The sequence below is a fragment of the Prionailurus viverrinus genome, chromosome F2 (assembly GCF_022837055.1).
Source record: "Prionailurus viverrinus isolate Anna chromosome F2, UM_Priviv_1.0, whole genome shotgun sequence".
NCBI classification, from domain to species: domain Eukaryota; kingdom Metazoa; phylum Chordata; class Mammalia; order Carnivora; family Felidae; genus Prionailurus; species Prionailurus viverrinus.
In genome coordinates, this window is record NC_062578.1 from 6863518 (window position 1) to 6877771 (window position 14254).

Genomic DNA, 14254 nt, shown 5'->3' on the forward strand with positions numbered 1-14254 from the left:
CACTTTGCAGGGCTGGTAAAGGGGGCAGTTTGATGACATAATTGTTGCCAAAAATAATTATTTCATCAAATTGCGGGCACTCAGTAAGTGCCTAGCAAGACTGAACGCTGCAAATAAACCCAGTTACTAGGCAGGACTATTAACAAAAATGTGAACTCTGACTTGTCATGCTCACGCTGTATATTTTTTGTACCGATACCTAATCTCTCCGATTGATGAGGGCTACAAATACCCATAGGACTCAGTCTGGGAAGTATGGCAAGAAAGTTTTGCCTGATAGCTAACGCTCAGGAGCAGTGTCACCCCCTTCCCCATTATTGGTGGTGCACTCCAGAGAAAATTCCAGAATTAGTGTTTTCCAATTATTTTTCGGCCTTGGGTTCTTCTGCTCATTACTAGAGGCATATCATCTTGTTATAACTACTTTGAAACTTAAGAGAATGTGCCAAAGAGATGAATTTGTGTTCTCTTCCGTGGAAGCCTGGTAATTTTAGTAATCCGCTGCCCTCCGAGATACAAGCCAACTCTGCTTCCTCTGTAGTCTGTTTTTTCTTCCTTTCTTTCAAAATAACCTGCCATCTTTCCAAAATAAACACGAAGGGGAAATACATTAGTGGGTATGTAATCACCCAGATATCTGTAGCCACATGCCTCTAAAAAAATAGTAAAAATAAGATAGCCAGCAGAAGTTTATTCTGGTTTTACAAGACTCGTTAAGGCTCTTGTCTCTTCTCTAAGTCTTTTGGAAAGAAACATTTATATTCATGAAAAAAAGGTTGGCAACGTGAAAATTAAATAACTCTCTGCCTGGAACTTATTTCCTCATCATCTTAGATTTGTAAGGTCATCATTTTGGGTGAACATCATCAAAATCATTATTTTACAGATTTTTAGCATTTTAGAATTATAATATCGTGTTCTATTTCTATTTAATACTTATGAGACCTTGGTCTGATGATCTTGTGCTGAATCTGTGTAACCATATGATTATGTGGTATGTTTTAATCACAAAATTCACGTTTAACTTTCATTTTTAGATAGCCTGAATTTAAAGATACTTTTAGGATTCTTTTCAACCCTGAAGGGTCTATGGTATTTAAGAGGCGTTTAAAAAACTGGCTTGCTCAAAAGACTTCATCCCATCGAATGAGTCTGGTGAATGATTTTAGTATTTTCAATTTATGTTTTGGAAAAAATAATGATCACTGTCCTCTTCCTCCTCTTTTCTCCTGGTTTTTTTTTCTCCTTTTCCCCTTCCTTCTCTTCTTTATCTGCATCCGTTTCCTGACAACAAATATTTATTTAGCATCTACTCTCAATACTCTGCAGTGGGAATTCAAAGTTTTCAGGTGCTGCCCTTAGATCTTGCTGCAAGACACTAAACTATGCACCAAATCCTGACTCAGTCTTTATCATTACTGTGGCCAGGAACAGACCCTTAGAAATATAATACATATTTTTATTTTTTTTCAAGTTTATTTTATTTATTTTGAGAGAGAGAGAGAACGTGCTAGCAGGGGAGGGGCAGAGAGAGCAGGAGAGAGAATCCCAAGCAGGCTCTTCTCTGTCAGCGTGGAGCCCAATGCAGGACTCGATCCCATTGAACTGTGAGATCATGACCTGAGCTGAAATCCAGAATTGGACATTTTAACTGACTGAGCCACCCAGGCGCCCCCTAGAAGTGTAACACATATTTTAAAATCAAGATCTGGTTCTTCTGGAGTCCATGATAATTTGTGGCGGGCTAAGCAATGCTATCTATGTACAACCGACCAGTGTAAGGAAAGAGGGTTTGCCAAAGTTTAACAGCATCATAGGATAACAATGTTTATCCCTCTTAGGCAAGTCAACTCCTTTTGCCCAGACACATGCTCATGAAGCCTGAGGATGCTAATTACAAATCATTTTTATCTTGCCTTTAAAGTCACAAGTAGGCTTGTCTGCAAGCAGACCTTAGAAACCATGGGAATCTTAACGTTCAAAACGACATTAAGAAAAATTCTTCAGTTTAGACAGGCTAGACCCCCAGATTTCAAATTACCCTGACAGTAACACAAGGTGTATGCAGACTTTCCCTTCCCTTTGAATGTCGATTTATTACAATTCTACGTGCTAAAAGGAGCCCATTGTTTACGCTTCTGTGAGTGAGTCCTCTGGCCAAGACTCTGGAGGGAAATCGCAGCCAAGCTGTGAGGAGGGTTAGTTCTGGGGCTGGAGGTCTGGACAATGAGATGGTGTTAGCCAACATTCCTAGTGGCTGTCTATCTGAAATGGGTGATCCTTCCCACTATGAGGCTGGGGCTTGTTCATAAGAGAGAAGGAAGAAAGAAAATGTGCAGAAGGAAAGACAGAAAGAAAGGCATAGCAGCACCTGTCTGTTTCTCGTACGTACCAGTACGGGCCCAGTCTGGAAGGTTTCCTCTGGATGGATGACCAATTGGCTTCCAACTCGCCATGTTGGAGTTCCTTGGCTGCTCCTCCAGTCGTCAGCCTCAATCCCCAGGAAATGAGTTCCTCCACAATCATCACAGCTTTAGTCCATGGATTCTGACTAACGCTCTTGGAGATAAGGAGGAAAAGTTCAATCAAAACATGTAGCCACACTTCCTCAGGGCAGAGCTCTGGGACATTTCTGACTGTACCTTGGGACTGGGCAAACCAAAATGCCTAATTTTAATTAGAGTAGGAGTGTTTGGTATCGACGGAGGCAATTCTTTCCTCCCTAAATTGCCAAGTAGGGGAATTTTAGTGTTGGGATAAAAATCCCAGGCTAAGGAATTGCTCTGCCAGCATGCTCAAGAACTCTGAGACTTTGGGCTGGTTATTGAGTGTGTGGTTCAGTGATGACGGACCTACGGAAATGGGGATGAGATTGGGAGGACTTCAGATGATTCTTAGGAGGTTCCTTTGCAGGGTCAAATGAGTTAATATCTGTAAAGTACTTACAACAGTATTTGTAACTAGATGGTATTTTTAAAAAAACTTTTCATGGGGCACTTGGGTGGCTTAGTCAGGGGAGCTTCTGACTTCGGCTCAGGTCATGATCTCATGGTCAGTGAGTTCGAGCCCCGCATGGGGCTCTGTGCTGATGGCTCAGAGCCTGGAGCCCGCTTCGGATTCTGTGTCTCCCTCTCTCTCTCTCTCCACACTCCCTCACTCGCACTCTGTCTCTCTCAAAGATAAACATTAAAAAAATTCTCACAATAACCTTGTGAAATAACTAACCCCCTAATATTTCATGATAGCTGGAAGAGAAGTAATTTTTTCCAGCTTTACCGAGGTATGATTGACAGGTAAATATTGTGTGTATTTAGATGGTGCAATGTGAGTTTTGTTAGCATGTACAATGTGATGGTTTAATACATGTATACATTATGGAATGATTACCACAATCAGGTTAATTAACACTTTCATCACCTCACCTAGTTGCCATTTCTTTTCTGTGTGTGGTGAAAACACTTAAGATCTACTCTTTTAACAAACTTCAGGGATACAATACTGTGTTATTAACTATAGTCACCATGTACATAGATTCCTAGAACTTATTTTCCTTATAACTGAAACTTCGTACCCTTTGACCAACCTCTTCACATACCCTGAGCCTAGAACCCCCACCCCCTGGTAACCACTGTTCTAATCTTTGTTTCTATGAACTCAACATTTTTAGATCATATAGTATTCGTCTTTTGGCTTATTTCACTAGTATAATGCCCTCCAAGTTCATCCATCTTCTTGCAAATGGTAGGATTACCTTCTTTTTAATGATTGAATGATATTCCATTGTATCTATTTACCACATTTTCTTTACCATTCAGCAATTGACAACACTTAGGTTGTTTTCATATTTTGATTATTGTCAGTAATTCTCCAATGAACGTGGGGTGCATGTATCTCCTTGAGAACCCGATTTCATTTCCTTTGGATAAACATCTAGAATTGTGACTTCTGGATCATAGGGTAGTTCTCTCTTTAATTTTTTGAGGGACTTCCATACTGTTTTCCAGAGTGGCTGCACCAATTTATATCCCCACCAATAGTGCACAGGGGTTCCTTTAGGAAGAGAACGATGACTGAAAATGAGCTAATATTTTCCAGGTACTGCGCTAAATTCATTATAGATTTATCTGGTTAAATCTTTGTAACTAACTCTTAGAGACTTAATTTGTATATTTTTTATCTCATCAAAAAAGTATCTGAGAGGCTTACATAAATTCATAACCTAAAATAACAGGAAAAATAAAGACGTTCCAAGAAAAAGAAAAGCCCAGAATACAAAGAGGAACAAAACAAGGATGCAACATCCTCTTAGCAGATGATGGTTCAAAGACTCTGAGAAGTTTAAGCACTTTCTCCACGGTGGTGAGGAGTTGAGCTGGGGTGGAAGTCCTGTCTCTCTGAGTTCTGGTGCAGTTCCAAGTGGTTTTGCCAGTCTAGATAGGGTTGAGAGAAGGGGAAGAAAGGGTGTGTTGGCCAAATGGACATGTGAGACTAGCAGCAAAGGTGGAAAAGAATAGGAAAAGTAAGTGGTAGAAAAGAGAGAACAGAGGGAAGGAACCGTAGGTGAAACTCAAATCCACGTGGTTTGTAACAGGAGGGGGGCAAAGGAGTGGTGGGGGAGGGGGCGGACTGTCCACAGGGAGTGGGAGGGGCGGCTCTGGTGAGGAAAGGGATAAGAAAGGTGGCTTCTCTTCAACTGAGTCAGGGGTTTTGTTTTTCTTAGAGAAGGCATCACCAGGGTCCAGAATTAACCCCCGTCCCCACAGAGTAGCAATCGACTCCCTAGTACTAGAAATTGAAATCCTGGGCCTCTTTGAAAATATTATTTTGAAGTAAAAGGCTGGCAAGATTATACCCAAAGCACAGGTATATCTCATAGGAAGCATCTATTCTACTTCTGGAGAAGCAGGATTCTGAGTCTCAGATATTTCTGGTTATCTGCATTCAACAAACTTACCCAGCATGTACTACGTGCTAAGTATAGGCTCGTGGGGCTCAAAGTTAACTGGGCATGATGCAGAAATTCACAGTTTGATGGGGAAAACAGACGTGAAGCTTTTATTGAAACTACAGTGCAGTAGATTTTCTTTTGGGGATGTGCCCTTGTCCGCATGGCTTTGGGGTCCAGGGCTGGAGCATCCCATTCTGCCTGGGGGCACGAGCTGAAGTTTCAACAGAAGAGGGTGTTCTTGTCTGACTTGATGAGCGGGCATGTACTAGACAAGGGAAGGAGAGGAAAATTCCAGGCAGAGAGCTGCGTGGGCAAACACAGCTGGCCCCAAAGTGAGCTGTGAATCTGGTAGGGTCTGAGCGGGCAAATGGGAGGCTGGACAGGTGGGGAGTAAGTCAGGTGGGGAATGAGGTCTGAAGGCAACTTCTAGCCAGATTGTTAATGACCTCCTATGTTAAATTCTCACTCTAACCCTGCTTGCTCCGAAAGTGATCCAGGACTGCCTGTTCAAGCGCACATGTATTTCCTGCAGGCAGTAGGTCCTAGTAGAGGTCTGAAAGCCTGACCATGCAGCCCCCCCGGTGGCAGTGTGGAGATGGGCTGCTGGCATACAGAAGCGGAAAAGGCTTGGAAATTTCCCAGGAGACAAGGGCCCAGAGTGCAAGCAGGGTGTGGGGTTGGAGACACACACTCAGATTGGAGGCACGATGGTTAGGATACCGTGACAGGCTGTGGGGTCAAGAGAGGAAGGAACTGAGGGCTGACACCAGGGGTTACAGCTTTGGGGCACTGGCCAGATAGCGATGACACATTTCAGGGAATTGAAGCTTAGTACAGGCTCGGAAATCATTGCCCAAGAACTACAATTCCGCCTTAAAATCATCCAGTTTAGCTTGTTGTCTAGAACATTACATCTCACCAACCAGCCACAGCACATTGCTTCTGTCACTTATTAGCTGTGTCAACTTGGGTAAATCATTCCCTTTCTGAGCCCCTATTTCCTTATCTATAAAATTGGGATCAAATCTACTCTCACGGAATTGGGAATTCAACTGATCATCGATGTGAGTAATCTAGCCATGACCCAAAGGTTGGGGTAACTACACGTTAGTTCCCTTTGCGGAGAAGAATTTTGACTAATGGAGGCAGATCCTGTGGGGGGGGGCGGCTGGGTCCTTCTCCCTGCCCTCCCCTTTCTCTTCCTCTGGTTTTTCATAGCTAGATTGGCAGTTCAGGGAAGCTAGATGCTTGTTTTCTTGTAAATAAAAAGAGACAAATTGACCACTTCTGGACTTCTATTTGTGGGTCCAGAATTTAGCTTACTGAACAAATAGACATTTCAGTTTTAATATTTCAAATCACTCTTAAAAAAATCACTCAAACTGGTCCTTTGTCTCAATGGATATGAATGTTTCTAGTTGCTAAATCTCCTTACTAGTTTTTGGTCATCGGTTTTTACTGCTTGAGAAGCCATGCCCGAGCGGCTGTGAGGACTTGTGTAGACCCACGCAGAGAGATGCCAAGGTGCCTTCTCACATCATACCTCTGCCGGGCATGCCAAGCTTTGAGGTGGATGGGGCAGCGCTCCCAGGCTCATTTGGCCTCTGTGCACTTCTAGATCCTAGCATCTCAAATCACATGATCATTTATATACCCCCTTGCTTGTCTCTCTCCCATATGAAACCTTGAACCTTAAGAGCAGGAACCTTGTTCTATTCATGGTTTTATTCCAGCACCTGACACAAGAGCGGCCACAAAGCAGCTAGTGAGTAACCGAAAGGAAAGAGCATGTGAGTGTGTGTATGTGTGTGTGTGTGTGTGCGCGCGCACACACACACACACACACACACACACACGCTAGGGATGTCGGTGGAGATCAGTCTACTGCTACTCTGTGTCCCAGAAGAGACTCTAGGGCTGGGTAGAACTGGGGTTATTCACCAGACATGTGTATACAGGAGACCCAGCCTCGGGGGAATTTGTCATAGCATTGGGCACAGGTTGGGAAGGGTAAACTATGGGGCCTCTGGTCTTCCACAGGCTAGTTTCCCAAGTTCTTTTTAATAAAACTGTGCAGATATCCATTTCGAGAATGGTGGAAGGACCATCAGGCTACTGGATAGTTCTCCATTGTCAGCCTGGACACAGCAGCGTTCTCTTTGCCTGCTTGACAGAGTCTAAGGTTCCTGTATTTTAACAGGTGCATACATAAGACTGTTTGGGATTGGGTGGGCTGGAAGCTCTCCTGCCCTGTGGTCAAGGCCAAGCAGTGGCCTTTTCTGTTGGCTTCTCTGCACTGAGTCTGTGCAGCCTGGATAGGCTCTTGGAAGCTGGAGAAAGGAGAGCATCGGGGCCTGTGCCGATGTCGCTCCTCCTGGGAACGACTTTATCTCTGTCCTTTCTAGCACGTAGGCTTTGTAAATAGACCGGGGTCTTGACTTCCCTGCTTTGTTACTGTGCACTATCGTCAGGACCTGGAGCCACTTGGTCTTTCTGTCAAAGACACTTGTTTATGTGTCGTCTAGAAAGCCAACCGCTGCCCAGAGGGCGGGCCAGCTTGCCTGGGGACGTGTGCCTGGAGTACAAGCTAGAGTGTATCTTGTCTCCTTCTTTGATTTGCTGGCCTGGTGGGAGCTCAATGTTATTAAAAAAGTGAATATATATACTCAATATATATACATATATATATATATAGAGAGAGAGAGAGAGTATATATATTATATATATATATATATATATATATATATATATATATATAAATTTCCACAGAGAGATGCCAAATTACTTCCAGTCTTCTGGTAAATTACCCTGTTTCCCATCCCTCTTGGGATGATATTCTAAACAATGTTCTATGATTAAGCTTTAAATTAGGTGTTATTCACTTCAGACCAGATACCAGATACAATTACCAGAAAAAAAGAAAAAAAAAGGGACTGTCAGGCTGAACAGAATGTCCTCTATAAAATAAAATAAAGTAAAATAAAATAAATTACACTCTTTTTTATTGTGGTAACATACACAATACAAAAATTCATCATTTCAATTACTTCAAAATAGCACTTTGTAAATTCACAAGGTTGTGCAACAATCATCACCATCCAGTTCTAGAACATTTTCGGTATTCCACTCACTGTCTCCTTTTTCAAACGCTAAGATTCTGTCTGTCTAATAAATAAACTGAGACAATTTCAGTCAACTAGTGATTGAGGCAGTCAGTTCATAAATATCGTTATATTATTATTTATTATTATTTTTAAATGTTTATTTATTTCTGAGACAGAGAGAGACAGAGCATGAGTGGGGGAGGGGCAGAGGGAGAGGGGGACACAGAATCTGAAGCAGGCTCCAGGCTCTGAGCTATCAGCACAGAGCCTGACGTGGGGCTCGAACTCACGGACCACGAGATCATGACCTGAGCCGAAACCAGACGCTCAACCGACTGAGCCACCCAGGCGCCCCTATCATTATATTGTTATATCATATATTGACCACCCACAGGGACTAAATTCCTTGCGTGGCCCATTATGAAAAGATTTGGCAAAGTAAACTCTGTATAGTTATAGATATTGATAGATACATAGATATTTTTAAAAAGTCACTAGAGAGATGTTTGGGGTGCCTGGCTGGCTCATTTGGTGAAGCATGAGATTCTTGATCTTGGGGTCGTAAGTTTGAGCCACGTGTTGGGTGTAGGGATTCCTTAAAAATAAAACCTTAAAAAAAGTTATTAGAGAAATATTTATGTGGATAAATATATTTGCAATAATATAGTGAAAAAGTGTATAGATTTTATTGACTACGTTAAAATTTTCCTTAGTTGGAAGGAAGGTAAAAAATTGACATACTGAATATTTTAAAGAAATCTAATTTTATTGCTTTTATGTTCGTAGGGTATCTGCTAATAGAAAAGGACAAGTAGGAATATATTTAATTATTTTGCTTAACAAATATAAAGATGTAGATATAGAGGTAGACAGAGATTTATAGTAATATTATTTGTTAGTATTACCCATAATAAGAAGATAGAAAACCACTAGTGATTATCGCATTGATGGTTTAACAGTACTATTTGTATATGATGATTTTTTTTTTAGGAGCTCTCCTTGCTTATTAATTCTACTTTTAAGCAAGCTATCTCTTTCCTTTACTTCAAAAAAATTTTCTAGCAAATATTCTCACAGGAAACTCAAATTTCAATTTCAGCGAATCACAAAAAACTGCGAGAACTGTTAAACATTCTGTAAAGTTGCAGGATACAAAATCAATCTACAAAAATCGGTTGCATTTCTACACACCAATAATGAAGCAGCAGAAAGAGAAATTAAACAAACAATCCCATTTGCAATTGCATCCCGAATAATAAGATACCTAAGAATAAATCTAACCAAAGAGGTGTTTTCTGAAAATTATAGAACACTTCTGAAGGAAATTGAAGAGAACACAATAAATGGAACGATATTCCATGCTCATGGATTGAAAGAACAAATATTGTTAAAATGTCTATACTACCCAAAGCAATGTACACATTTAATGCAGTCTCTACCAAAATACCAACAGCATTTTTCACAGAGCGAGAACAAACAATCCTAAAATTCGTGTGGAACCACAAAAGACCTTGAATAGCCAAAGCAATCTTGAAAAAGAAAAGCAAAGCTGGAGACATCATAACTTCAGACTTCAAGTTATATTACAAATCTATAATCATCAAAACGGTATGGAACTTGCACAAAAATAGACACAGAGATCAAGGAAATAGAATAGAAAACCCAGAAGTGAACCCACAACTATAGGGTCAATTAATCTTCAACAAAGCAGGAAAGAATATCTAGTGGGGAAAAAAAAAAAAACAGTCTCTTCAACAAACAGAGTTGGGAAAACTGGACAACAACATGCAAAAGAATGAAACTGGACCACTTTCTTACACCAGACACAAAGATACATTCAAAATGCATTAAAGACCTGAATGTGAGACCTGAAACCATAAAAACTCTAGAAGAGAACATAGGCAGTAACTTCTTTGACATCCAAAGTAGAAACATCTTTCTAGATATGTCTCCTGAGATAAAGGAAACAAAAGCAAAAATAAATTGGTGGGACTACATCAAAATAGAAAGCTTCTGCACACTGAAGGAAACAATCAACAAAACGAAAAGGCAACCTATGGAATGGGAGAAGATATTTGCAAATGATAGATCCGATAAAGACTTAGTATCCAAAATATATAAAGAACTGATACAACTCAACACCTGAAAAACAAATAATCCAATTAAAGAAATGGACAGAAGACACGGACAGATATTTCTACAAAGAAGACATACAGATGGCCAACAGACACATGAAAAAATGTTCATCGTCACTCACCATCAGGGAAATGCAAATCAAAACTACAATGAGATTATCACCTCGCACCTGTCAGAATGGCTAAAAGCAACAACACAAGAAACAACAGGTGTTGGCAAGGATGTGGAGAAAAGAGAACCCTCTCGTGCTGTTGGTGGGAATGCTAACTGGTGCATCCTTTGTGGAAAACAGTATGGAGTTTTCTCAAAAAGTTAAAAATAGAACTACACTAAGATCCAGCAATTGCTCTATTGGGTTTTTCCCCAAAGAATACAAAAACACTAATTCAAAGCGATACACACACCCTATGTTTACTGCAGCATTACTCACAATAGCCATGGTATGGAAGCAGCCCACATATCCAGTGATTTATAAATGGATAAGGAAGACATGGGGCACCTGGCTGGTTCAGTTGGTAGAGCATGTGACTCTTGATTTTGGAGTCATGAGTTTGAGCCCCACATTGGGGCATAGATTGTATTTAAAATAAAAAAAATAAATTAAAAAGAAGATGTGATACACACACACACACACACACACACCCCCACACGCACACACACACACAATATGGAGTAGTATTCAGCCATAAAAAAGAATCAAATCTTGCTATTTGCAACAATATGGACAGAACTAGAAGGTATGATGCTGAGCAAAATAAGTCAGAGCAAGACAAGTACCATATGATTTCACTCAACTTGTGGAAATTAAGAAACAAAACCAACAAGCAAAGGGAAAAGAGAGAGAGACAAATCAACAAACGGACTCTCATGGTGCCTGGGTGGCTCGGTTGGTTAAGCATCCAACTCTTGATCTCGGCTCAGGTCATGATCTCATGGTTTATGAGTTCAAGTTCCACCTCGGGCTCTGTGCTGACAGCGTGGAGCCTGCTTGGGATTCTCTGTCTTCCTCTCTCTGCCCCTCCCTTGCTCATACTCTCTCAAAATAAATAAATAAACTTAAAAAAAAAAAAAGAAACAGACTCTTACTTACAGAGAACAAACTGATGGTTACTAGAGGAGAAGGGGTCGGGGGATGGGGAAATAGGTGACAGGAATTAAGAGGACACTTATCATCATGAGCGTTGAGTAACATAGAATTGTTGAGTCACTACATTGTACACCTGAAACCAATATTACACTGTATGTTAACTAACTGGAATTAAAATTAAAACTTAAAAAAAAAAATAAAAATTAAAAAAATTCAGTGAGTCATGACAAATTCTAAGTTATTAGAGCCCCAAAGTGTCACTCATCAGCACATACCCTACGACCATTCTCATGAACTAGTAGCTTTGTAGCAGGAAAATCTTGTTCGACAGACACGGCACTTATTTCCTTCTTTTTTTTAAGTTTATTTATTTTTAAGTAATCTCTATACCCAACATGGGGTTCAAATTCATGACCCCGAGATCAAGAGTTATGAGCTTTTCCAAGTGAGCCAGCCAGGTTTCCCTACTTCCTTCCTTCTTCATAGCCTACTCACAGAGTTCTAGTCGTGACATGAGTCAGTATCTCTAACAAAGTGACATATTAGAGAAATTTTATGTACATTAAATCTTGTTTTCTACAGAGTATTAGATATCTAATGGTGGGTGTACCTTTGTAAATTAACCTTGCTTTCCTTAGTGATCATCTTTTCAAAATCCATAGGTCACCCTTCTGTCCTTTCCTTCCATACTCTTCTGAGTGGAAGGATCTTTTCTTCAAATTCCCTTTATCTTATTTTTGGGACTCTAAATTCACCTCCTTTGTTTGTCCCTCCCATGGTCTGATGCCATTGAACTGCAACATCATGTTTCATCAGAGGGGACTGTCTACATGTTATATATGAAGTATCTGTAGATAGAGTTGTACACCCATTTCTTTCTTTTTTTTTTTTTCAACGTTTATTTATTTTTTGGGGGGGGACAGAGAGAGACAGAGCATGATCGGGGGAGGGGCAGAAAGAGAGGGAGACACAGAATCGGAAACAGGCTCCAGGCTCCGAGCCATCAGCCCAGAGCCTGACGCGGGGCTCGAACTCACGGACCGCGAGATCGTGACCTGGCTGAAGTCGGACGCTTAACCGACTGCGCCACCCACTCGCCCCTGTACACCCATTTCTAATTGAAGCCAATGAGAGAGCTGCCCAGTCTAGGTAATGGATGCAAGAGTTTGCCTTATATTTCTCTGTGTTTATTTCATGTTAAAAATAAGAAAAAAAATGCAACTAATCTCAGTTCATGAGTCTGAGGCTTTAGATTTTTATAATTAGAATGAGGACTTGGCTTCATTATTTTTGCAGTTGAAATTGAATCTCCTTTCCTGTTCCTAGTTTATGGGCAGTGTTAGCCTACACAATGGAGCACATTCATATTGACGTGCAGCCATCACCGCCATCCATCGCCAGAAGTGTTTCCTCTTCCCAAGCTGAACTTCTTAATACCCCTTAAAAAAGGAACTCCCACTTCTCCTCCCCTGAGCCCCTGGCGACCACCGTTCTACTTTCTCTCTCTGCTGTAGTGGAATCATACAGTGTGTGTCCTTTTTTGACCACCTCATTGCACTTAGCATAATGTCTTCAAGGCTCATCCATGTTGTAACATGTGTCAGAATTTCATGTCTTCCTAAGGCTGAAAAACATTCCATTTATGGACCTAACAGATTCTACTTATCCATTGATCCATCGATGGGCACTTGAGTTGCTTCTACCCTTTGGCTATTGTGAAGCATGCTGCTATGAACACCGATGTACAAGTGTCTCTTCGAGACCCTGCTTTCAATTCTTTGGGAATATGCCTAGGAGTGGACTTGGTGGATTATATGATAATTCTGTGTTTAACCTCTTCAGGAATCACCAATTTTTCCCCCAAACAACTGCGTCATTTTACATTCCCACCAGCCGCTCACAAGAGTTCCAACTTCTCCACCTCCTCCCCAACCGCTGCGACAAATCTTTTGACTTCTAAGTGTGTGGTAATTATCAAAGGATTAACATGGTCATCAGTAGGTTATGGTGGTTCGAAACGGAGCTTTGTCATTGAATCACACTCTCCTTGAATTCTAGCTTTGCATCTGCCAGCTGTGTGACTTCAGACAAGTGATGTGACTTGGCTCATAGTTGTCTGTCTACTGAAGTATAAACTGAAGATCACAATACTTAGCTCATGGGGGCATTACGGGGCCTACATGAGGTCACCATTGTGAAGTACTTACCACAGTCCTGCCCATGGAAAAGTTAACAAATGCACCTTTTTTGAAAGAGTTGTTTTCTTCTTAAGAAGATGTTGATTATTGAAGAATGACACCTTTCGCCAGTTCAATTAGTAGATATTTATTTCCATTGTTGAAACGTTCCTTCATTCTACAACTATCCACATACATACAGACGTTTCAAAGATTTAATTTTTATCTGATCTGGAAGATGAGAAGTTGATAGAAGACCAGAGTAAGTCCTGAAAGAAGCTACGTTGAAAGAAACTAGTTTTCTTGTTTTGAGTGGTGGGAAGAGGGGGTGGGAAGATGGATGCTGAGTGGAAAATCCAGCGGGAGGGTGGGGTCTAGCAGAGGAAGACCTGGAAGAAGATTCTATGGCAAATAACAGCACAGGCTGGCTAGAGCCTTGGGATCCTTTCGTTTCCTGGACCTCAATTTACCTATCAAGTATCGCTGCTTAAGTACTCCAAGGAGTGGATGAACAAAACAAGCAATACATTGTGGGTGCTGCATGTGGCCGCAAAACTGGTCAAAAAGTCGTAATCCATGCTCAATTTTCAATACTGCATTTCACACTGGCTGTAGGACACTAGCAAAGATTTGTACTGCTGAGTTCTTCTCCTTAACAGCTTGGCAATGGCAAAGGAGCTTTCGAGAGATACTAAATATTCTTACGGTTCTTGGCAAATGGTAGCCACATTAGCTTTTCCTCCACTTTCTCTTCCCCCACCCCCCACCTTAGTCCCCAGATTTTTTTAAAAATAAGATACCA